General features: G+C 41.8%; 1 protein-coding gene and 2 non-coding genes across 6 annotated transcripts in view; 2 read left to right on the top strand and 1 right to left on the bottom strand.

Annotated features, from left to right (window-relative positions):
- ATP11C (ATPase phospholipid transporting 11C) overlaps nucleotides 1-22,634 on the top strand; it is a 226,948-nt gene that overhangs the window by 30,289 nt on the left and 174,025 nt on the right. The window lies entirely within an intron of this gene.
- LOC132225403 (small nucleolar RNA SNORA22) lies at nucleotides 531-663 on the top strand. The gene has a single exon (XR_009450915.1). It is a non-coding gene; the product is annotated as a small nucleolar RNA SNORA22 (small nucleolar RNA).
- On the bottom strand, nucleotides 19,330-19,452 carry LOC132225446 (U6atac minor spliceosomal RNA). Its single transcript, XR_009450944.1, has one exon. It is a non-coding gene; the product is annotated as a U6atac minor spliceosomal RNA (small nuclear RNA).

Genomic DNA, 22,634 nt, shown 5'->3' on the forward strand with positions numbered 1-22,634 from the left:
TGGCCCTGCCAAGGCATTAGGGGTGAGTTAATAAAATGTTTAACCAAATATAGCAGGCTACTTTTTAAGTTGATAATTTTGTATGGCCCGCAGATGATGTTATAAATATCCAAATGGCCCTTGGCAGAAAAAGGGTTCCTCACCCCTGTTTTAGATAGTGGAAAGGCACCATTATGCTACTGCACACTCTGCTCCTACTTTATGGAATCTTCTCCCCAAAGACTCCTTTTCTATTTTTTCTTCAGAACTAAGCTCAAACATCACTTCCTTAAGGAAGACTTTCCTTGACCCCTGCTGAGGTCAGATCACCCAGTCTCACAGGGTCTGGTAGCACCTTGTTTTTCTCTTGCTTAGTTCTTTCTGCAATTTCAATTAATAATGAATTTTGGAACTAAGTATTAGCTGCCTTCCCTTCTAGAGCAAGATTTAAGGGCATGTGTGCTTGTAAATAAGTAATTATTTACTGCTGTCTATACTCAGAGCCAGTGTATAGTATGGACCTGGGTATTGCTCAAAAATATTTGTTGCTATTGCACAGTGAACACCCAAGTGTGCTTTATAGTTCCCTTGGCTTTGATTCTGTGCTAGAACCATGTCTGTACTTTTCCTTTGTATTGAAAGGACTGTTTATCCTATGAATGTATTCAGAAAGTAAGCACATTATTTAAAAATATTTATTGTTAAAGAAAAAGAGCAGAAAATTCCTAAATCATGTAAATTTGAGTTTGGTAGGTTTTCTTATGTTATTGGAATGTTTAGAAAAGACAATATAAAGACAAGTATTTGCAATAACTGGGAGCTATTAGAAATGCATTTTTCAGGCCTCTGGTACAAACCTACTGCATCAGCAACTCTGAGGATGGGGCCTGGCAGTCTGTTTTGTAACAAACCCTCCAGGTATGTTCTATAAAAATATTGACTGAGGGTTGACTCAGTTTAAACCTTTCAAAATCAAGTACATTGTTTCTGACCAACAGTTGGTAATAAACTACTTTTCAGTCTCCCACTCCACCCCCCCTTTTATCATTTGACGTCATCAGATGTCAACTGAAATGTAAACAAGGTCTACTTGATTAGTAAACCCAGACCTGGACTTTAAAAATTACATAGTACTTTTTTAACCTTTACCCCTGTAAATCTAACTTTTATCTTCTGCCATCCAAATCCAGGAAATTATTGTAAAACTGATAATGCCCATGATTTCAGTTTTGCAATGTTTTGTTTTTAAATTTTAAAAATTATTTTTATACAGGGTCAAAACTATTTTTTGCTAAAGCTTAGGTTTTTGTAGTTACTAGATTTCTATCTAAAGCATTTTGAAGCATTACCAAGGTTTAGTTGCACATATTCTTCGCTATCTTTAGATTCCAGGGCTGTGCTACACCATCAGTCTGTTTTTGCTGATGCATTGACTGCATTGTTAAAGGTCACTCATCCCCAATTTTGCCATTGATTTTAAATTTGCTCCATGTTTGATTCAAGGAACTATTTTGATAAAACTCTTCCCTCCTGGTGACTATTAGGTGATCCATAGGAAATTAATAGCAGGTTTCTTGCTCAGAGAACAGGTGGTCAAGCCTCATTGAGTCTCTTTCTGATACTTGGTTTGAATGGAGAAGGGAGATATCCAAAAAACAATTTTTAAAAACATTTTTAAAAATTGATTTTTAGAGAGAGTGGAAGGGAGAGGGAGAGAGAGAGAGAGAGAAACATCCATGTGAGAGTGAAACATAAATTGGCTGCCTCCTGCACGCCTCTTACATGCCCCCTACCGAGGATCGAGCCTGCAACCTGGGCTTGTGTCCCAACCAGGAATGGAACCAACAACTTTACAGTGTATAAGATGATGCCCAAACAACTGAAACATATAGGCCAGGGCCCAAGAAAGAAATTTTAAATGCTTTAAAACTCTTTATTTCAGAGTATTTTCATTGTCGACACTATTACAGGTGTCCCCCATTTTCACCCTTTTGCCTAGCTCCACCCACACCCGCCCCACCCCAGGCCTTCCCCACAAAAATTTGCAAAGATAGCACAGAGGGTTTTCATATACCCCACACACAGTTTCCCATATTATTAACATTTTGCACTCGTAATGTACATTTGTTAGAATTAGTGAACCAATATTGATACAGTCTATGATTAAAGTCCAGTTTATTCTGATTTCCTCAGTTTTCCAATAATGTAATTTCTCTGTTTCAGAATCCTATTCAAGATACCTTATTATCTCCTTAGCCTCCTCTTGGCTGTGACAGTTTCTTTTTTTTAATACATGTTTATTGATTTCAGAGTGGAAGGGAGAGGTAGAGAGAAAAACATTAATGATGAGAGAGAATCATTGATCCTGCACGCACCACATTTGGGGATAGAGCCTGTAACCTGGACATGTTCTCTGATCAGGAATCAAACTGCGACCTCCTGGTTCGTAGGTTGATATTCAACCACTGAGCCACACTGGCTGGGCAGTTTCTCAGACTTTCCTTGGTTTACATCAGTGGTTTTCAACCTTGGCTGCACATTAGAATCACCTGGGAATCTTTTTAAAATCCTGATTTCTGGGCCTCATCCTCCAGAAATTCTGTTTCTTTGTTATGGGGTGGGGCCACAACATTAGTAACAAGGAAACAGAATTTCCGGAGGATGAGGCCCAGAAATCAGGATTTTAAAAAGATTCCCAGGTGATTCTAATGTGCAGCCAAGGTTGAGAACCACTGGTTTAGATTATGTTGACAGCGTTGAGAAATATTGGTCAGGTATTTTGTAGAATGTCCCTCAATTGGGATTTGTCTACTTTTCTCATGATTATTTAGATTGAGGCTATTGAGTTTTGGGAGGAAGACCAGAGAAGTGAATTGCCATTTTTACCACACCATATCAAGAGTACATATTATCGATATGATGTAATTACCGTTGGTATTGATCTTAATCACATGTCTATTCTAGTGTTTATCAGGTTCCTCCACTGTAAAGTTACTGTTTTTCCTCCTTTCCATACTGTGCTCTTTGGAAAGAAGTCACTAAGTGTAGCCCAAAAGATCGTTGTTGTTGTTGTTTTAAATATATTTTTATTGCTTTCAGAGAGGGAGAGAGAGATAGAAACATCAATGATGAGAGTCATTGATCGGCTGTCTCCTGCATGCCCCCTACCAGGGACCTAGCCCGAAACCCAGGCATGTGCCCTTGACTGAATTGAACTTGGGACCCTTCAGTTCACTGGCTAGGGCAAGATTGTTTTTTAAATACGAAATTCCATATAACATCTTTCTTGCTGAGTTGAGACCTTCTCCATTATTATTATTATTTTTTAATTAAATCTTTATTGTTCAGATTATTAGTTATTCCTCTTTTTTCCCCCCATAGCTCTCCTCCACCCGGTTCCCCTCCCACCCTCCACCCTCACCCCCGCCCCGTCCTCATTCATAGGTGCACGATTTTTGTCCAGTCTCTTCCCGCATCCCCCACAGCCCTCCCCCCCCCCCCGACAGGAATAGTCAGTCCACTCCCTTTCTACGGCCCTGATTCTATTATAATCACCAGTTTATTCTGTTCATCAGATTATTTATTCACTTGATTTTTAGATTCACTTGTTGATAGATGTGTATTTGTTGTTCATAATTTGTATCTTTACCTTTTTCTTCTTCTTCCTCTTCTTAAAGGATACCTTTCAGCATTTCATATAATACTGGTTTAGTGGTGATAAACCCCTTTCGCTTTTCCTTATCTGTGAAGCTCTTTATCTGACCTTCAATTCTGAATGATAGCTTTGCTGGATAAAGTAATCTTGGTTGTAGGTTCTTGGTATTCATCACTTTGAATATTTCTTGCCACTCCCTTCTGGCCTGCATAGTTTCTGTTGAGAAATCAGCTGACAGTCGTATGGGTATTCCCTTGTAGGTAACTGAGTTTCTTTCTCTTGCTGCTTTTAAGATTCTCTCTTTATCTTTTGCTCTTGGCATTTTAATTATGATGTGTCTTGGTGTGGTCCTCTTTGGATTCCTTTTGTTTAGGGTTCTCTGCGCTTCCTGGACTTGTAAGTCTATTTCTTTCACCAGGTAGGGGAAGTTTTCTGTCATTATTTCTTCAAATAGGTTTTCAATATCTTGCTCTCTCTCTTCTTCTGGCAGCCCTATAATTCAGATGTTGGTACACTTGAAGCTGTCCCAGAGGCTCCTTACACTATCTTTGTATTTTTTGGATTCTTTTTTCATTTTGCTTTTCCGGTTGGGTGTTTTTTGCTTCTTCGTATTTCAAATCTTTGACTTGATTCTTGCGATCCTATGGTCTGCTGTTGGGAGTCTGTATAATATTCTTTATTTCAGTCAGTGTATGCTTAATTTCTAGTTGGTCCTTTATCACAACCTTGAGGGTCTCACTAGATTTCTTGAGGGTCTCATTCAGTTTATCGGCGGTTTCTAGAAAATTCTTGAAAAAACCTTACAAGTGTGGTTTTGAACTCTATATCCAGTAGTTTGCTTTCCTCCATTTCTGTCATTTGTGTCCTGTTTCTTTGTCTCCACATTTTTTATGCTTCGCTGTGTTGATAGAGTGGCTTTCTGTGCTAATTGTCCTCTAGGGCCCAGTGGCTCAGCCTCCCCAATTACCTGAGCTAGACACTCTTGGTGCACCCCCTTGTTGGCTTTGTGCACAATCTTGTTGTAGTTAAGCTTTGATTGTTGTAGGTAACACTGGGAGGGATTGACCTCCAGGCCAGTTGACTGTGAAAATCAGCTGTGTCTACAGTGGGAGAACTTCTGTGCTGGAGACACCCCTCCAGGGCAAGACTTGCTTCAATGGGGCTTTGGTGCTCACTGAATCTGCCATCTGAGTGTGTCCTTTATGGATCCGAGGAGCTGCAATCTGGATGGTCCCACTCTGACCACCGGGCACACTGGTTCCTGGAGCTTTAAGGAGGTGCTAATCTAGCCTCTGCCTGAGGCTACCCAGCAGAAGCCACCTGTGGAGCAATGCAAGTTGCTGTGGGGCCTTGGGCCAGCTGCAGTTTGTTAAGTAATTTTCAGATTGCAAAGGGCCAGGCCTTTCATATGTAAAAGCCTCCGTGCAAGGCTTGGGCGGGGCGGGGTCCCAGGGGATCAACAGGGCGGAGCGAGCAGTATGGTTGCTCTCAGTCCTGCCCTCAGAGGCCCCGCTTCTCAGTGTCCCAATTGCTGCGAGCACCTCCGAGAGAAAGCTGCCCTCGAGTTCCGACCAATGCCAGACAGTCCCGTTTCTCCCGTATGAGTCTGGGTCCCCAGAGACTCGCCCGGAACTGGAGCTCAGAGCTTGAGACTCCCTCCCGATTAAAAAAGACAACCGTGTCCTCAGCCATCAGCCCTCTCCGCATGCACCTCCGCACCTTTGTATTTTACTTCCGCACCGCAGCTCCTCTGAGTCTCGGTATGCTTTTTCTTTCCTTCTTGTTGTAGAATTTCCACTCAGCCAGCCTTCCTGTGATTCTGGATGATGTCTGTTCTGTCTTTTAGTTGTATTTTTGAAGTGGTTGTGCGAGGCAGCAATCTCCAGTGTTTACCTATGCCGCCATCTTGGTTTCTCTATTTTTTTGTTTTTGTTTTTTTTGTATCTCCTTTTAAGTTTTATTTTAATTAAGAGTCAGGTATATGAAGGTGACATGTTTAAAATGGCAAGAATTCACTTGCTAACATGGTTGTTAATAAGTTTGTACTTCTCTGCTGTGCTTCTTTTGCCAGAATAAATGCAGCCCTAAAGATTTGCTTGTCTTCTTAACTCCTTTCTTAATATCTCATAGCAGTGACTGAGCTATTGATCTGAAGGGATAATGACTATTCTGCGTGTACTTTTTGCAGGTTCTGATATTTTAAGAACTGAGATCTTTGAAAAAGAACATTGCTTTACTTCACATAAACTCAAGGCTTCTTCAAACCAAATAATATTTGGTATGTATCATAAAGAAGGTTTATGCCTAGAAATCACCAGATTCAAAGGTAGCGAAGGATGAGGAAGTAAAAATTAAAGCAAATGATAGTGATTGCTTTAAGATTAATGACTAGACTCAGCACCATGGGGCCATTGTCTTTAGCAGTTCCACTCTTTATCCACCCCATCCTTAATTCATGTCCTTGGTACCCAACAAAACTTAAAGACTTCTCAGAAAGATTGTTCCAGAAGGAAAGGCTCACATAATTCAAATAATTAACTATTTAACTACAGATGACTACTGTTAAATAATTTAAATCACACTCTTCAAAAGTTATTGCAGTTCTCTTATTCATGATTTACCACTTAGACTTTCTCACCTTCTGTTTTCACTTATTTTATATTTAGAAGTAATAGTGAAAACTATTTCCCTAAATGAGACCCTTTCTATCCTCCCATCTTTCATATAAGTAGAAAAGATTGCACAGAAATTATGGATCAAACAACCTTCTGCTTATTTACTAGTACATTCCCTCACATGCTAGTCACAGTAACAGATGAAGATCAGAAAGTACTAGCAAAGAAGTTATCAGTACATCTTGCATTAAAATTTGTTAGGGAGTTTCACTATCAAGACATGAGTGTGTCATGCAGCAGATGAGCCTCTAGGATGAATTTTATTAATTCTCCACAGCAGCAAGATCTTATAATCAGGTGGTGTTGTTTGAGGCTTTTTCTTGCTTTGGAGTTGGATAATGTAAATTGTCTAACTTCTAGTGGATTTCCATTCTGTCATGTATCAAGGAACATCTGTGCAGATAGAGAGATTTTCTGTTGTGCTATGTGTGAGCTCAAGTGGTAGGGGTTAAAATTAGGTGTGAATAGATTTAACTGAATTTTGCTTCCTAATGACAGGCATATCTACCAGATCTGGTGACACTGCAAACATAGAAGGAACAGAAACATCTGGGTTTCTTTGCTGGCTTTGCCACTAGTTGTGTACTTTTTTTCATGTAACTGTTCTCAGTGGTTCTCAGATTTTCATCTGTACAGTGAGAGTGGATAGGTCAGAAGATTTCTTAAACCCCTCAAGACCTTCTAAATCTGGTTCAGAATTGGAAAGGTTACGCATTGTGATCAGGGTATGTTACATTAGGAAATAATGTAATGGGAATGTGATCTTCCCACAACACGTTTTATATATAGTTGTGGGCATGAGTCTTGACCAAGGAACTGATACCAAATTATTATTTTTTTTGTAGATATAGCCACAAATATAAAAATAAATAGATTTTTGGGTAATACCTATGGTCCATAGCACTTTTTAAAGATACGTATTCTGGCCCTGGCTAGTGTTCTCAGTGGTTAGAATGTCACCCATGCACTGAAAGGTTGCAGGTTTGATTCCTGGTCAAGGGCACGTACCTGGGTTTCGGGTTTGATCCCTGGCCGCAGTTGGAGCATGCAGGAGGCAAGCAATCAATGTGTCTCTCTCACATCGATGTTTCTCCTCTTTCTCTCCCCTCTCCCTCCCTTCCACTCTCTTTAAAAATAAATGGAAAAATATCCTCAGGTGAGGATTGATTTTTAAAAAAGATGTATTCTGGATTAGGGAAATGGTGGTGAAAGGAGAAAGTGAACAGAGAAGAAATGTCTATATACTGAATTCCATATTCCCCTTCCCTGGTTTTTCCATGTGACAGACTCTCTCCCAACTCTTTTCTGCATATGGCATGCCTCATACTCTCTGATGTTTGGAGAGCTATGGGGGCCTGCTGGCATTCAGAGCAATCTAGCGGACAGAGTTGGGATGGGTCACACCTGAATGAAGCTTTGGTTTTTCACCTGTCCTGAGTTAGAGATAATTTCAGGTACCTCAGGCAACTAACTCAGCAGAATAGCATGTCTGCTAGTCTCATTCTGACTCTGTGCTTAGGTTTTTGTAAGGCTGCTTTTATGTAGTTCCTTGTGATTAAGAATGGCCTTGCCTTGTCCACTGTGTCTCAGTTGTGATTAGGAAGCAGTAGGCAGAGGTCTAGCAGGTGAGCAATGAGCCAAAAGATTGCCAGTTCAATTCCTGGTCAGGGCACATGCCCAAATTGCTGTCTCCATTCTTGGTAGGGGGTGTCCAGGAGGTAGCCAGTCTATGTTTCCCTCTCACATTGATGTTTCTCTCTCCCCCTCTCTTTTCCTCTCTCCCTAAAAATCAATAAAAATTCTTTAAAAAGCAAAAAAGAATGGCCCAGTATTTCCATGCCAGAAACGGGGCCCTGTTCTGTTTTGACCTCTGAAGTCCTTGTCTGCAGTCAGTAGTTGGTGCCCTAGTTCCTCCAAGGATAGGAATATGATTTCTTTTAGCCAGACTTCTCAGGAACTTGAGCTCTGCCTAGATGCATGCCTGTGGTTGGGACTTTGCTGCCTGTTGTTGATGTTCACTGACTAATTGCTTTTTATCTGATTTCCCTGCTGTTGTGTTCTGTCTGCTTTCTCCATGCTGAGTATCCTGGTGCTCACTGTTCACCTTCCTAAACCTCTGCCTATTGCTGCCCACTCTCCTTTTTCAATTATGCACTCTTGCCTACATGGAATTCCTTCTAGAGTCTAACAGGGGTGGGCAAACTGTTTGACTCGAGGGCCACAATGGGTTCTTAAACTGGACCGGAGGGCCGGAACAAAAGCATGGATGGAGTGTGTGAACTAATATAAATTCAAAGTAAACATCATTACATAAAAGGGTACGGTCTTTTTTTTTTTTTTAGTTTTATTCATTTCAAACGGGCCGGATCCAGCCCGCAGGGTGTAGTTTGCCCACCGCTGGTCTAGACCTTGCCTCTGGGCCCACCTCCAAGCACCAGACATTCCCTCCCTCTAGTATAGTATAGTATAGTCTGTGTAGACTATAGGGCCTGATATACTACACTGACTGCCTTCAGAAACTTAATTATGATAATCAGTGGTTTCCTTTCTTGGGTGCCTTTATAAAAAATGTACTATTAGCTTTTAGTTGACTTATTAGTTCATTATTTCCTGATATTATAAACTCACCTGTTAACATTTTTATTAGACCAATTTTTATTTTTCTTTAGAATAAATCTCACATATCTCATTTTCATCCACTTGTTACTTTCTCAAGGATGTGGCCTAAAATCATAAAATCTTCATATTGGAAAAGCCTTCCAAAGGTATTCAGTTGAACTTTCAATGTGATGGGTAGCTTACCAGCTCCCCAAATAACCCGTCAATCACATTTTGCAACAGTTCTCAATTGGTTTCTGGGGCCCAAACTATCAATTTATTAGCTTACTTATTCATTCACTCAGTCAACACAGTTACTGCTGTTAGCAAGGCACTAGGATATTAATGAAAGTTTATGTGTGAGACAATTCCTGTCCTTAGGGAGCTGCTACTTTGGTGCAGGGAATGGAGAGAAAAACAATCACCATTGCTAGCTAGAGACGTACAGTGGGCAAAAGAATGGGCCATTTCTTTTTTCTTTCTTTGGTGAATCCTCACCTGAGGATATTTTTTCTATTGATTTTTCAGAGAGAGTGGAAGGAAGGGGGAGACACAGAAAGAGAAATATTTATGCAAGCAAAACACATCCATGGGTTGCCTCCCATATGTGCCCTGTCTGGCAGTCGTTGATCAATCGAGCCTGCAACTAAGGTATGTGCCCCTGACTACAATTGAACCTATGACCCTTCAGTCTGCAGGCCAACCACTGAGCCAAACTGGCTAGGGCAAGAATGGGTCATTTCTTCTGTGTGACTCAGGGTTGGTTCATGGAGGGGCTCTATTGTGAACCACAACTTTTTTGGTACTCTATCAGCTTTTCAACTACCCAAAGAGAGAGAGAGAGAGAGGAAACTCCCCATATCTTTTGTGCCCCTATCCTTGACTTGCCCTTGGATTCATCTTTCTAAATGCAAATCTTGGTTTGTTACTCTCCTGTTAATAGTCTTTCCATTGTCTATCACACAAACTGACATCTAATTCGTTGGCACAACTTACAAAGCCTTCATCCTGTCTGCTTCATTCTTACCTCCTCAGTCTCATTACACACAATTTTTCCATCAGGTTGTCAGTGCCACAGAACTTCTGTAGTTTCCTGGCTATGTGCTGCTTATGCTGTTCCTGTGACCTGGAATGCTTGCCTCTCTTGTCTTTTGGGTAAACTCTGGGGTGCTAAGAGCCTAATGGGAAATAGTATACAAGGAGGAATAAATCACAGCTGTAGCTTTCCTCTTCCATTAAGGTGCACTCCAGCCCGTTTTTTGTTATTGGACCTTATATATCCCCACTCCTGCCCACCAGATGATTGTAAGCTACTCTAGTCCAGGTAGTTATCTCTATGTCTTCAGTCTTAACACAGAGTCTGGCCCAAAATGGGCAGTCAATAAATATATGTTGGATGAATGAAGACAAGTCTTCTGTAGTCCATTTTTCAGTTTAGGTCTTCCTTGAGGTTTTGAGAATGAATGCTACTTAATTGATTCCTATCACTGTTTTAACCATAGCTCCCTGCAAACCCAGGACCATGCACACTGGCTTATCCACTACTAGAAACCTGCCTGTAACTATCACTGAATAGCTTGCTAAACAAGGAGAAAGGCCCTCCGGGGGGTGGGGGGTGGGGGGCGGGGGGGGGGGTTGGACAACTCTTTACCTTTTCCGACCCTGCAGTCTCTGTTGCAAGATAAGCTTTTACTGTGTGTCTTCAAAACTCTTAACCAAGAGAAAGAAATTGCACACAATGAAAATGCTTCTTGCCTGCTCTTATAAATCAGAACGAGTAGCCCGGTGCACGAAATTCATGCACATTAAAAGGGAATTAATTGCCCTAACCGGTTTGGCTCAGTGGATAGAGTGTCAGCCTGCGGACTCAAGGGTCCCAGGTTCGATTGTGGTCAAGGGCATGTACCTTGGTTGCGGGCACATCCCCAGTGGGGAGTGTGCAGGAGGCAGCTGATCGATGTTTCTCTCTCATTGATGTTTCTAACTCTCTATCCCTCTCCCTTCCTCTCTGTAAAAAATCAATAAAATATATATTTTTTAAAAAGGGAATTAATTAGCAGAGATATTTTAATATTGCTATTTTCCCTTTCTCTATAATAGAAGTGTGAGAGATGAAAGGAAATTAGTAAAATGTATATGAAAATAATATATAAATTTATTAATAAATAAACAGTAACAAAAGGATATAACAACAGAGGCATGATATAAAAACGACAAAAACATGATATGAAAACAACAAAAACATGATATAAAAACAACAGTGATGCAAACAATGACTGATAAAGTGATTAAACTTATTCTAATATCTCCCTGTACACCACATTAAGAGTGAAAACACTTTCAGAGTACTTGACTAATTTCCTTTGTGATGAAGTACTTAGAACTTTAACTGTAACATCACATGCTCTTCAAACTCGAGAGAAAGCAACATATAACTGACCATGTGCAAAAACGGGTTCAGGTAGGAACATGCCTACTCTGTCTAGAGTTTGTCCTTGTGATTTATTAATAATCATCACAAATGCTGGCATCACGGGAAACCATCGTCAAATCAATTTAAATGGGAGGCCAGTGTCAGATGGGGACAAATTAATTCTTGGAATCAGAACAGCCTCTCCCTCTGCAGATCCTGTTAATACTTCAGCTTCAATAATGTTAGGTCGTAATCTTTTGATAATAAATCTGGTACCATTACAAAGACCCCATTTACTATTGAGATTTCTCAATAGCATGATGATTGCACCCACTTTCAATTTTATTTTTTATTTTTTATTTTTTAAATATATTTTATTGATTTTTTACAGAGAGGAAGGGAGAGAGATAGAGAGTCAGAAACATCGATGAGAGAGAAACATCGACCAGCCGCCTCCCGCACATCCCCCACCGGGGATGTGCCCGCAACCCAGGTACATGCCCTTGACCGGAATCGAACCCGGGACCTTTCAGTCCGCAGGCCGACGCTCTATCCACTGAGCCAAACCGGTTTCGGCCCACTTTCAATTTTAATTTATGACCTGGAATTCCTGAAGGAGTAATACTATTCAGAAATTAGATGGGGAAATTTTCTTTTTTTTTTTTTTTTTTTGTTTGTTTGTTTGTTTGTTTGTTTTTGTTTTTGTTTTTTTCACAGATAGGAAAAGACTTTATTTTTTTTTAATTAAATCTTTATTGTTCAGATTATTACATTTGTTCCTCTTTTTTTTCCCCCCCATAACTCCCCTCCTCCCAGTTCCCGCCCCACCCTCCGCCCTCACTCCCCACCCACTGTCCTCATCCATAGGTGCACGATTTTTGTCCAGTCTCTTCCCACATCTCCCACACCCCTTTCCCCCCCAAGAATAGTCAGTCCATTCCCTTTCTATGTCCCTGATTCTATTATAATCAACAGTTCATTCTGTTCATCAGATTATTTATTCACTTGATTCTTAGATTCACTTGTTGATAGATGCATATTTGTTGTTCATAATTTGTATCTTTACCTTTTTCTTCCTCTTCCTCTTCTTAAAGGATACCTTTCAGCATTTCATATAATCCTGGTTTGGTGGTGATGAACTCCTTTAGCTTTTCCTTATCTGTGAAGCTCTTTATCTGACCTTCAATTCTGAATGATAGCTTTGCTGGATAAAGTAATCTTGGTTGTAGGTTCTTGGCATTCATCACTTTGAATATTTCTTGCCACTCCCTTCTGGCCTGCAAAGTTTCTGTTGAGAAATCAGCTGACAGTCGTATGGGTATTCCCTTGTAGGTAACTGAGTTTCTTTCTCTTGCTGTTTTTAAGATTCTCTCTTTATCTTTTGCTCTTGGCATTTTAATTATGATGTGTCTTGGTGTGGTCCTCTTTGGATTCCTTTTGTTTGGGGTTCTCCGCGCTTCTTGGACCTGTAAGTCCATTTCTTTCACCAGGTGGGGGAAGTTTTCTGTCATTATTTCTTCAAATAGGTTTTCAATATCTTGCTCTCTCTCATCTTCTGGCACCCCTATAATTCTGATGTTGGTACGCTTGAAGCTGTCCCAGAGGCTCCTTACACTATCCTCGCATTTTTGGATTCTTTTTTCATTTTGCTTTTCCGGTTGGATGTTTTTTGCTTCCTCGCATTTCAAATCATTGACTTGATTCTTGCGCTCCTCTGGTCTGCTGTCGGGCGTCTGTATAATATTCGTTATTTCAGTCCGTGTATGCTTAATTTCTAGTTGGTTCTCCAATATAAGATCGAGGGTCTTATTAGTTTTCGTGTAGATCTCATTAAGTTTATCGGCAGCTTCTAAACAGTTCTTGAGAGACCTTAAAAGTGCGGTTCTGAACTCTATATCTTCCTTTGACAATTTTGTCCTGTTTCTTTGTCTCCGCATTTTGTTATGCTTCCTTGGTGCACCCCCTAGTGGTCTTTGTTCGCAGTCTTATAGTTAAATCTTGATTGTTGTAGCTAATTCCAGGGAGGGTTTGACCTCCATGCCAAGTGGCTATGAGAATCAGCTGTGTCAGCAGTGAGAGAACTTCTGTCCTCTAGGGAGGTGCTAATCTAGCCTTTGCCTGAGGCTATCCGGCAAATGCCTCTGTGCAGGGCTTGGGCGGGGCGGGTCGCACAGGATCAGCAGGGTGGGCCGGAGAGAGCAGTTATGGCGGCTCTCAGTCCTGTCCCCAGGGGCTCTGCCTGAGTCCCAGCACCCGCTGCAAAGCTCGGAGAGAAAGCTGCACTCGCTCTGACCGAAGCCAGACAGTCCCGCTTCTCCCGTTTGAGTCTGGGTCCCTAAAGACTCGCCTGTATCTGGAGCTCAGAGTCTGCGACTCCCTCCCGATTGAAAACAACAACCGTGCCCTCCGCCGCCAGCCCGCTCCGCGCACTCCGCACCTCAGAATTTGACTTCAGCACTGCGCCTCCTCTGAGTGTCCGTGTGCGTTTCTCTTTCCTCCTAGTTGTAGGACTTCCACTCAGCCAGTGTTCCTGTGGTTCTGGGTGATGTCTGGTCCGTCTTTTAGTTTCACTTTTGAAGTAGTTGTTCAAAGCAGCAAACTCCGGCGTTAACCTATGCCGCCATCTTGGTTCTCCCCGATGGGGAAATTTTCTTTTGCTTCTTTGTTATGGGGTGGGGCCACAACATTAGTAACAAAGAAACAGAATTAAAACTTTATTGTGGGGAGCTGCTACAGTGTTTTGGACAGGTTCAAGCCTTGGACTGATGAGAGGGCCCAGTCCTCTCATTGCCACATGCAAGTCCCAGCTTGGAGGGCAGGGCCCTCCCAGCACAATTATAGCCAACAGCTGTAGTTGTAAGCTTGAACCTATGGTCCGAACACGTTGCCCCACGTACCTGAGTGATGTGGGCTTGATAGAGTTCAGGTGCATGTAGTTGAGTAGGATTGAAACCCAGGAGAATGTTGTAAACATCTTGGTCACGCCCTTACTTTGTCTTGTAGCATCTGCTATAAACTAAAGGCATGGCTGTGTTCATGGTCGCTGTCTCTCAGAGAAGCAGCGTCCCACCAAGACCCGGCTTTCATTCTCTTGTCTGTCTTTTCTAAGCCTTTCAGTTACCCCACTCAGGTTCACCCCATGCTGGCACACAGCACACTTTAGAAAGAACTGCCTCCACGCTCCCAGGGCGGGTTCCTGCTTCAAACTCCACCCTTACAGGAAACATTTCCGAAACAGCTTGGGGGAAGGCGCAGCCGTTGCCAAGACAGCCCCTGCAGGACTGACTTCCTCTCTATGTGATGAACACCACCCATGGTTTTTATATAAGTAGACTAGAGGCCTGTTGCATGAAGAGATTCGTGCAATAGGCCTTCCCTTCCCTTGGCTGCTGGCAGTGGTTTGCCTCTGGCACCCGGGACCCAGGCCTTCGCTCTGGCCGGGCTCCGGCCGGAGTCAGCCCCGGAGCCGTCAGGCTTCGCTCTGCCACTTGGAGCCTACATATGCAAATTAACCGTCATCTTTGTTGGGTTAATTTGCATACTCTCCTGATTGGCTGGTTAGTGTAGCGAAGGTATGGTCAATTTACATGTTTGTCTATTATTAGGTAAGATACTTGTAATTTAAGGAGAATTCGTTCTTGAACAGGTTCCTGTTTCATTAGGCAGTCATTTGAATTAGTCATCCACAAACTCAAGCAATTGGTAAGGACAGTAAGTGGCCATTTATTATTTTAGGTTAATTTGTTTCAAATAAATAGCAAATGGGACATTTTGGTCTTACATTACATATTTTTCACCTTACAATAGCCCTCTTTTACACAATTTCATCAATGAGAAGTAAAGGATAAACAAAACTCTCATGACCTTTGTCTTCCCTGTCTTCCTGTCCTTTAATCATGATTTATAGTCAAAATTCAGTATATTTAGTTCTGATTAGTTGTAGATCTCTGCCTAAAATAGTTGGCCATTTCTGCAATGGTATACATTTTTGTTTTGTTTGTGTGTGTTTCAGGTTTATTGAGGTATAATTTAGATACAGTAAAAATCACCTTTTTAGGTGTGTATGTGTCTATGAATTTTGACAAAATTATATAGTTTGTAGCTACCACTGAAATTAAAATAATATAATTTTTTGTCTTGCAAAATGTTCCCTCATGCTCTGTAGTAATCCTTACCCTACACTGCAAACCCCTGGCAACCACTGGTCTGATTTCTGTCTGTATAGTTTTGTCATTTCCAGAACTTCATATAAATGGGATCAAAATGTATAGCCTTTTGAGTCCGACTTATTTCACTTAGCATAATGCTTTTGAGAGTCATATATGTTGTTGCATTTATTCAGTTTGCTTCCTTTTGTTGCTGGGTAGAATTCCATATAGTACTATATGACTGTACCATACTTTGTTTATCCATTCAACAGTTGGTGGACATTTGAAGAATTTATGGTTTTTAGTGATTATTAATAAAGTTGCTATAAACATTTGTGTTCAGGTGTTTGTGTAGATATACATATTTATTTCTCTTAGGTAAATGCCAAGGAGTGGGATAGCTTGGTTTTATAAATGTGTGTTTAACTTTATAAAAAATTGTCAAACTGTTTTTCAAAGTGACTATACTTTTAAAAATATTTCTATTACTAATATATAAGGCTCCAGTTACTCCAATATCCTTGCCAACATTGTGGTTTTTTTTTTTTAATTTTAGCCATTCTAGTAGATGGCTAGTGATAATCTCATTGTAATTTTATTCTGCATTTTTCCTAATAATAAAAGATTTTGACCAATTGTCTGTATGTGTTTGTGTATGTGGACATACACACACACAGCTTTGAGGGTTCTTTTTAAAAAAATATATTTTATTGATTTTTTACAGAGAGGAAGGGAGAGGGATAGAGAGTTAGAAACATCAGTGAGAGAGAAACATCGATCAGTTGCCTCCTGCACACTCCCCACTGGGGATGTGCCCGCAACCAAGGTGCATGCCCTTGACTGGAATCGAACCTGGGACCCTTCAGTCCACAGGCCAACTCTCTATCCACTGAGCCTAACCAGTTAGGGCAAGGGTTCTTTATATATTCTGGTTTTCAGCCTTTTGTCATATGTGTTTTGTAAATATTTTACTCAGTCTGTATCTTGTTTTAATGTTTTTCAAAGATTAAACGTTTTATATTTTGATGAAATTCAGTTTATCATTTTTTTATGGTTCATGTTTCTTTTGCCCTAAGTAAGAAATAATTACCAGACCTAAAATCATGCTGATTTACTTATATTTTTTCTAGAAGTTTTGTAACTTTAGGGTTTGGTTTACATTTCAGTCTATGCTCCATTTCAAGTTGTGTGTATATAGAGTGTCCATTCCAAGTGGTATATATACAGAGTGAAGTTTGGGTTGAGGTTCATTTTTAAAATATAGGTATGTTGTATTGCTCCAGCACCATTTGTTGGAACACTAAAAGACTATCCTTTGTTTATTGAATTAACTTGGCATCTTTGTCAAAAATCAATTGAAAAATATATATATACTAGGGGCCCGGTGCACGAAATTCGTGCACTGGGTGTGTGTGGGGGGGGAGTGTCCCTCAGCCCAGTCTGCCCCCTCTCACATACTGGGAGCCCTCAGGCGTTGACCCCCATCACCCTCCAATCGCAGGATCGGCCCCTTGCCCAGGCCTGACGCCTCAGACGGAGGCGTCAGGCCTGGGCAGGGGACCCTCATTTCTCCCCATCACTGGTTCTGCCCCCAGACCCCTCCGATTGCTGGCTCTGCCCCTTGCCCAGGCCTGATGCCTCAGCCAGAGGCGTAGACCCCCATCACCCTCTGATCACCTGATCGGCCCCTTGCCCAGGCCTGATGCCTCCGCCAGAGGTGTCAGGCTTGGACAGGGGACCCCCATCTCCCCCCGATCACTGGCTCTGGCCCAGGAATCATGCCTGGGCAGGGGACCCCCATCTCCCTCTGATCGCTTGCTCCACCCTCTGCCCAAGCCTGACGCCTCTGACCCAGGCTTCAGGCCTGGGCAAGGGGACCATCATATCCCCCCAATCCCCAGCTCAGCCCCCCGCCCAGGCCTGATGCCTCGGCCAGAGGAGTTGACCCTCATCACCCTCCGATCACCAATCACCGGATCGGCCCCTTGACCAGGCCTGAGGCCTCCGGCAGAGGTGTCAGGCCTGGGCAGGGGACCCCCAGCTCCCCGCGGTTGCAGGCTCCGCCCCTGCCCAGGCCTAACGCCTCTGGCTGAGGCGTCCGGCCCGGGCAGCGGGGACCCGCAGCTGCAGCGGCCCCGCAATCGTGGGCTCCCCTTTAGGCCCAGGCAAGGGACCCCTAGGCTCCCGGGACTGCCAGCTTCGACCGTGCCCAGCTCCCATCTCTGGCTCCACCCCTACTTCCTGTTATTACTGGCCAGGGCAGCAAAGGCACCTGATTCTCCGATCATGGCTGGGGGGCAGGGCAAAGGCAGCCCCAGGGCCGCCTTTGCCCTGCCCCCCAGCTCTTAGCTCCCCCCTGGGTTTCCGATCACTGTCAGTGGCAGGGGGCTTCTTCCTGCTTTCCCTTTCGCCTCCCTGCATTGTGCCTACATATGCAAATTAACCACCATCTTGTTGGCAGTTAACTGCCAATCTTAGTTGGCAGTTAATTTGCATATAGCCCTGATTAGCCAATGAAAAGAGTAGCTCGTACGCCAATTACCATTTTTCTCTTTTATTAGTGTTGATTTCTGTTCTGCTCTGTTCCATTGACCTATGTGTTGATCCTTTTGCCAATATCACACTGTCTTGAATAGTATAGCTTTATATTAAGCCTTGAAATCAGTTGGTTTGAGTTATCCAACTTTTTCTTTTTACAAAGTGTTTTGCTTATCCTAGTACCTAGAGTATTTTTTTTCTATAAAACTTTTAGAATCACCTTGCAAATTTCAAAAAGAGAAACATGTTTGGATTTTATTTGTAATTGAATTGATTCTATAGATTAGTTTGGGAGAGAATTGCATTATTGATGATGTTGAGTCCTTTGATCCACGATTTATCTCTTCAATTACATCTTTGATTTCTCTCATCAATATTTTTAAGATAATTTTCAACATAAGAATCTTACAATACTTTCTTAGATTGATCCCTGAGTATTACATATTTATTGGTGCTTGTAAAAATTTCAGTCTCCAGTTTTTCATTGCTGTATATAAAACTGTAATTTATTTCTGTATAGTGATCTCCTATTTTCCAAACTTGCTGAAGTCACTTATTAGATCTAGTGTTGTTGTTGTTTTTGTAGATTCTTTTTGGACTTTTTGCTTAGATAATTATGTTTCCTGTGAGGGGGAAAAGAGGCAGTTTCATTTCTCCTTTCCAATTGTATCTGTATTTCTTTTCTGTGCCTTATTGCATTAGCTAGGACTTCCATCTGGTATGATGGATAGAAGTGGTAAGTGTGGATTCCTTGTCTTGTTCCTGATCGTAGGGTAAAATCATTCAATCTTTCATCATTAAGTATGAGTTAGCTGTAGTTTTTTTTTCATAGATGGAAGTTCCCTTCTAGTTCTAGTTAACTGAGTATTAAAACAATTTTTAAATGGCTATTGAATGAGTGTCACACTATTTCTGCATTTCTATAAATAATCACAGAATTTATTCCTTAGACTGTTGATATTGTGAATGACATTGTTTGAGTTATGAATGTTGAACCAACCCTGCATTCCTAGCTAAATTCCATGTGAGCGTTATATATTATATTCTCTTATATTTTTACTAGAGGCCCAGTGTACAAATTCATGCATGGGTTGGGTCTCTGGGCCTGGCCAGCAATCGGGGCTGATTTGGACCATGGAAGTTTGGCCAGTGGGGGGTAGTGGGCTGCGGGAGGTTGTCTGGTCGCGGGAGTGCACTGACTACCAGGAAGCAGCTCCTGTGTTGAGTGTCTGCCCCCTAGTGGTCAGTGTGCATCATAGCGACCAGTCATTCGGTTGTTCAGTCGTTTGGTCGTTTAGGCTTTTATATATATATGTATGTATGTAAAAATCGTGGTTAGATTCCACAAAGTTGTTAACAGTCCTTTAGCCTTATGTGTTTTATGGGTCACTAGAAACACTTCTGTCCTTGTTAAGGAAAGTGCTGACCTTGCTTATCATACTATACAGGTAGAGTGCTTTTGCTTCCTCTTCATTTGGTCTTCAGGCTATCAAAAAAGAGCAAGAGGAAAGGCAACAAATATACCAAGTGTCTATGTACTAGATAGTGTATAATTATTTAAATTAATCAAATATAATGAGGAATTGAGGTCTATCAAGTAATTTGTACCACTGAAGTTTTGCATCTAGTAAATGGCAGGGTTAGAACTTAAGTTCAGGTTTGTTTACTAAACCCCATTATCAACCCTGTTATACTGTATTGCCTCTCTCTGGAAATGAGTGCATGCATGTGTGTGGGAAGGAGGAAGAGTGACATGGACAGGTACAGGGAGTGTGTGAAAGAGACTTATTGAGATTTGGAAAGAGAGAGATGCTCTCCCAACTTTCATTGCCATCTAAAAATCTGGGCTTTTAGATATCTTGGTTTGGATCTCACCTCTGCCATTTACTTGATTTGTGGTACATTTGTCTCACTGAGACTCATTTTTTAAAAATTTGAAATGTGGAATATTAACATGGGCTTGTTATGAGGAATACAGAAAATATATGTAAAGTACCTTGTACATAGAATATGCTCAGTGTGGTGATGCCCATTACTATCTATCATCATTATTGGTTTCCTACCATTAAGTATACTTTATAACTAGAAATAACTTGGGTTTGGAAAATGCCAAATGTGATTTAGAATTATATCTGCAATTTGTTTAGTTCTTTTGCCAAAACAGCCTAAAGCAAGTTCCTTTTTATACAAATGGACTTAGTTCTCTCTACTTTTTACCCATTTCCTTCCTAACTCAAAACAATACCAATTTACTAAATCAATTTGCACATCTGGAACGTTTAAAAAGTACTGCCAAATGGTTTGGATTTTAGTAGTGTGTTGGGGGAGGAAATGGTCGTCTTAGCCCAGAGAACTGGAGATGCTATTTTCATTTTACATGGGCAACCAACCATTGATTATTCCCTTACCTCATCCTGATGTGTTCTGACAGTTTCTGAGTCATCATGACTCTTCTATAACTGACATAAACCACTTCAGGCTGTTTGGAGGTAATGACTGCCTTTTTCAATAAGGTTATCTTGGTTATCACAAGTAGGACCCACAAGTTTCTATGTTTTGTCAGTCAAGTCAGGGGGATAGCAATGAGGAAAAAAAGTGAGTCTGAGAAAGGATAGCAGGCCATCATTAAATGACCTTTCAGTGCCCAGGACCTCAGGAGGGCTGTTAGCTCCAGCTCCAGCAGTGCATAGCCTTCTAGACATTTGTTTTCATTATTATTTGATTTCATAGCAGTACTCTCTCAACTAAATTTGCTGCTTAACAAATGAAACTAAAGGAAAGTCCATTGTATTTTGAGAATTTTTGGATATCACATCATCCCTTGATGTTTCAAATCAGAATTGGCAATCACTAGTCTTTTTTTTTTTAACAGCTTTACTGAAGTATAATTGCTTTACAAAATACTGTACATATTTAATATATACAACTTGATGAGTTTGAACGTATGTATTCATGTACCCTTGAAATCATCACCACAGTCAGGATAATATACATATCCATTACCTCCTAAAGTATCTTTCTGTCCTTATGGTTTTTTTTATGCATGTGTATGGTAAGAACTTTTATTTTATTTTTCCCCCGATCATCTAGATCCTTTATTAGTTTTAGAGTTTACACCTCAAATGTGGGTGTATTCTTTTTTTTCCTTTTCTTTTTATTGGTTAATCCTCACCCAAGGACATTTTTCCATTGATTTAGAGAGAGTCAAAGGAGGGAGGGAGGGAGGGAGAGAGAGAGAGAGAGAGAGAGAGAGAGAGAGAGAGAGAGAGAGAGACTTCAGTATGAGATTGATTGGTTACCTCCCACACACACCCCAAGCAGGGCCCAGGATAGAGCCTGCAACTGAAGTACGTGCCCTTGACTGGAATCAAACCCGGGATCCTTCAGTCTGTGGGCTGACACTCTATCCACTGAGCCAAACTGGCTAAGACTGTCTGTGTATTATTCTTTAGTGAAATCATTCACAGTTTTATTGTTCTAAATAGTTCATAGCTTTTGTTGTTTTTCCAATTGCTCTTTTTAAAATATATTTTTTGTCGTTGACAGTATTACAGATATTCCCCATTCTTCTCCCCCCAATTTGCCCCCTCCACCCAGCCCCTGACCCACCCCAGGCCTTTGCCACACTATTGTCTGTGTCTGTGGGCTATGCATATCTTCTATCTATATATATAAAACGCTAAGTGATTGGCTGGTAAAATGCACACTGACCACCAGGGGGGCAGATGCTCAACACAGGAGCTGTGGAGCGATAGCAACTTTGCAGAGTGGCATCTCACTCTGGGACACCTCGGGAGATGTCCGACTGCTGGTTTTGGTCCAATCCCCTCAGGCCAGGCTGAGGGACCCCACCTGTGGGAGGGACCTTGCTCACTCTGCAGACACCCTTTGGCGCCGCCCCAGGTGCTACTTTCTAATTTATTTCCTTTCAATGTGCACGAATCCGTGTACCAGGCCTCTAGTGTATAATAATAAGTGTAATATGCAAATCAACTGAACAGCCGAATAGCGGAACAACTGTCTGGACGACCTTCCATACAAAGCTGGGGCTGCGAGGGCCAAGGCAGCTGGGGCTGCGAGGCCCGAGCCCCTTGCACAAATTTTGTGTTTTGGGCCTCTAGTCCTATCTAATAAAAGAGAAACATGGTAATTGGTGTACGACCGCTACCCTTCCCTTTGGCTAATCAGGGAAATATGCAAATTTACTGTCAGCCAAGATGGCAGCTGGCAGCCAGGCAGCTTGAAACTAACATGAGGCTTGCTTGCTTCAGTGACGGAGGACTCCAACGTTCCCCGCCTGCCGCTGCAGGCCTCTGAGCTGCAAGCAACTATGTAACAAACATAGAAGCTAAACAAAACCCCAGAAACCTGCCGGGCTTCAGCCAGCAGGATGGCAACATTATAAGCAAAGGCCAGAAATCTACTTTCAGCAGCGGAGGCCTAAGAGCTGGAGCCAAGCCTCAAAGCTAAAGCTGGCCCAAAATAAAAAAAAGAAAAAGAAAGAAAAAAAGGAGCGGTTGGGAGCTTCAATCACCCCCAGCCTGAAAACAGCCCTCAGCCCCTCACCCAGACTGGCCAGGCACCCCAGTCGGGACCCCCACCCTGAAGGGTGTGTGACCAGCTGCAAA

The sequence above is a fragment of the Myotis daubentonii genome, chromosome X (assembly GCF_963259705.1).
Source record: "Myotis daubentonii chromosome X, mMyoDau2.1, whole genome shotgun sequence".
Classification (NCBI taxonomy): Eukaryota; Metazoa; Chordata; class Mammalia; order Chiroptera; family Vespertilionidae; genus Myotis; species Myotis daubentonii.